Consider the following 3,605-nt stretch of genomic DNA (forward strand, 5'->3'; position numbering starts at 1 on the left):
TCCCTACAAGGCTACATGAACTTCAACTCTTGATGAGCCACTTACAACAGCAGTTCCTTAGGAGCCAACATGACAGGAGATCCAGGATTTCCCTTTGAGAAACCAAGTGGGCGTCTACAGAATGTGTCACAATGAAAAAGTCTTCTCATTCCTTCTTCCAATTCAGTACAGTGTCTCATGTCAACACTATTATCCTCATCAGACTTGTTCCTTCACAAGTCTAAACCTTGAGGTTATATGAAGAAGACCAACATTAAAAAAACAAGAACTCAATCCATAAATGAAGAAACTGGAGGTATCCAATACCTCTCAGAGAATTTTGCCATCCTTAGGGCAGTCCAGTCCAGTGTACTGATAGTCTGTTGTTCAATACTGGCAGCTTGAGGGCTTTTTCCCTTCTTGAATGGGTCTTTTGTTTAGTAGCACCATGACATTTGGTTAAGAAATGTTAGCAGCTGTATTCATTTTAAACGCTGATAAACTTAAGACAATTCATAAATAAATACAGCAGAGGAAGCTAGCCCACACTGACAAACACTTCAAGGACCACTGAGTTCATGGGCACCATTTCATTTGGGGCTCAGTCTCATGTGGAGAGAAGGGCATTACAGAACTTTCTTCTCAAAAATGTTGAACATTGGTATCAAATGCACAAAACAGTTATATACCAAGGGATGTAAAAGATCCAACCCTAGAGAATCTAGGATACACACAGGTACTTTAGAGGTATACTTTTTAAAGTGTCCTCATTATCCCTTTCAGCTTAAACTGTCAATCATCTCTGAGAGCTCAAGCAGAAGGTCATCTTCATTTTCACAGGATCCAAGTCCATCCCAGCTTCTAATTCGCCCCCTGAAATTTCCCATATTAGTTTATCGAAGTCGTCTTACACAGATTGGAGGCTTTCCCGTCGGGGCCGAGCTGAGGCAGAATGGATTTGTTGCCATCTGGGAAGAGGAAGGGCCAGATCCTTCTGGAGCAAGGGTTCTCAAGAAGCTTGGGCTGAAAACAGCACAGAACTGTGTTTCGATTTTTCTATCTCAGATATGGTGATTGATTTATCCTCAGAGAGGAGTTGGACGACAGCCACAGCTGCTTTCTTGGTGGGGCTGCTTTCTTGGTGGGGCTTCCCTGCAGGGCGCTGCTGAAGCTGAAGGGCTTCACCTCTGTGATGGGGGCAGAGTCCACCTCCACATCCTCGCCTTTGGTAGCCAATATGGGAAGTGAGCAAACCTCGACCACAGATGGCTTCACATTTACTTTGGGGTTGGTTTCTACATCCCCCCTCTGGGATGACTCCACGTGGAGCCGTTTTGCCAGGTGCCTAGTGATGCCAGATATAGGAGTGAGCTCCCGCTTCCCCACCACTCGGGTAGAGCAAGAAGCCTCATCTCCACGCTCAGATGAAAAGGCTGGTTTCTCCTTTTGTGACGTTCCTATCTCCTGCTGTCTCTCGGTGTGTTTCTCTTTGACAGTCCCACATCTGTTGGCAGGAAGTTTTGTGGGGTCACTTACGGTCTCATCTGAAGTCTCAACAGCCTCTGTCTTGGACACACTGTTCTGGGAAGGAGCATCACGACTGTCTTCAAGTTCAAGTTTTTTCTCTTCTTTTGCACCTGCTCTCTTGGGGATGTGGAGAAGCCTCTTTGGCCTTGGGGCAGCCTCAGCTTGAGGTCGGGAGTTGCCACTTCTCTCAGAGCTTTGCTGCATCCTCAGGGCCTTCTCCAGTTTAATCTCCTCTAGCATCTTAACACGCACTTCCTACATAGACCTGGCTCTTCCTGCAGGCTCCTCTGGTTGTCCTCTGCTAACAGCAACAGTTGGCAGATTCGCTGTCTTTTTCACTTCAGTATCTTCTCTTAGCTCGAGACAACCAGGATCATTTTCGGATTTCTGTCTTTCCATTTCCTGCTGCCGATGTTTCTTTTCAGTCAGGACCTTAGAGAAGGTTTTGATCTGCACTTAGGAAGAACTTCCTGTTCCTGATGGAGAATCATCAGCTCCTGAAGGTTTTTCTGTCTTCAGTTTATTTTGCAGTTCTCCTCATTTCAGACTGGCTCTTTCTAGAAGAATCTCTTCTAAAGTCTTCACGTGAATCTCACCGACTTTATGAACTCGCATTTTCTTTGGTGCTTTATCAATGTCAGTTTCTGGTCCTTCTACTCTTTTACCCAGCCTCTGTGCAAGGCTTCGCTTTAATGGGGGATCCCAGTCACCATCCCCTGAAAGCTTTCGTTTCCCCAGTCTCTCACTAAGACTCAGTCTAAGCAAGGGCTTGTTTGATAGAGTTACCATCCTCACCACTGTCTGAACCTTCTTCTCAGGGCCTGGATTGGACTGAGACTGATGTAAAACCCTGGAAACTCCCAAGGAGACACCTTGCTTCTTAAATTTTTCTTTCATTTTCTCTGATTTAATTTCCTCAAGAGTTTTTATTACAAAATTCAAACATTCACCTTGCTTTAAACTGACTCCAGGTTTTCGGGCAGAAGCCACTTGTGATCCATTATGGATGTGAGGAGTTGGTTGCATGGCAGGTGTTTTGTTTTCATCACCCTCCTCAGAAAACTGACCATCATCTTCATCATCATCATCATCTGCAATATTGACTATAACAGTCGGATGTGTGGAGATGGGAACATTTCCTGAACTCCCTACTTTCATTTCACTCAGAAGCTGAAGGGAGGAGTTAGAGTGAACAAACATCTTGTTCCAGTGAACTGTGAGCTGGCTAGCCTTTACTTCTTCTTGTGACTCAGGGACAGTGGGCAACACAGTTTTGCTTGGAGGTAGGAACACTCCAACAATGTAAGGACTTCTGGTGTGATGGAAAGCACAATTTAGTTTTTGACATCCCATTGGCTGATTTTCCCAATAGCAAGGAATTTCACTTCGTTTTTTGTCAATTTCCATGTGGCAAAATCTGCACACCCGTCGAAAACAACGGCCTTCTTGCCATAGAGTGCAGACAAGTTCATTCCCTAGTGCAGCTTCACAGTGACGGAATGGGCAGCTGTCACCTTTGGTGCATGTAGAATAGAAATAAAAATAGCAGTCTTCTCCCTGATTAGGCATGCTGGCCAACAGTGGCTTCCTGGAACAAGCCACTGCTTCCTCCAAGTATTCTTGAAATGGACTTACTCTTCCAATGACAACTCAACCACAGAAATTGTTACATTGTTGCTTTCAACAGGGACACCCGTGTCTTCACTCAGTTCCAAACTATTATGTCTTTTACTCACACTTAATACTCGTCAATTTCCCAGGAGTATTTTTGGGCAGGGAATATCCCCAAATCATGGAATAGAAACTTAACTGAACCAATGAAATTGTCTTCGACTTCTGAGTGCTGCCAAGTCTTTCTCTTTTCTTAGCTGCAATCGCCCGCTGTCCTCACATCAGCCAAACAAGCAGATACCCAAGACTTCTAGGGTCTGAAGACACTTTTAAAAGTGTTCAACATCCTTAATCATGAGAGAAACACAAATTAAGGCTACTTTGAGAATTGTCTTACCCAAGTCAGAATGGCCAAGATCAATAACACAAATCACAGCACGAATTGGGGAGCATATAGAGAAAGAAGAGTCATTGCTGGTGAGACTGCA

The 3,605-nt window shown here is 44.5% G+C and overlaps 1 pseudogene; it reads right to left on the reverse strand.

Annotated features, from left to right (window-relative positions):
- Positions 1-732: 732 nt before the first annotated feature.
- Positions 733-3,075, reverse strand: LOC114635579 (annotated as a pseudogene).
- Between the last annotated feature and the right edge of the window lie 530 nt (positions 3,076-3,605).

This window comes from Grammomys surdaster, unplaced genomic scaffold (genome assembly GCF_004785775.1).
Source record: "Grammomys surdaster isolate TR1022 unplaced genomic scaffold, NIH_TR_1.0 112672, whole genome shotgun sequence".
Taxonomy (NCBI): Eukaryota; Metazoa; Chordata; class Mammalia; order Rodentia; family Muridae; genus Grammomys; species Grammomys surdaster.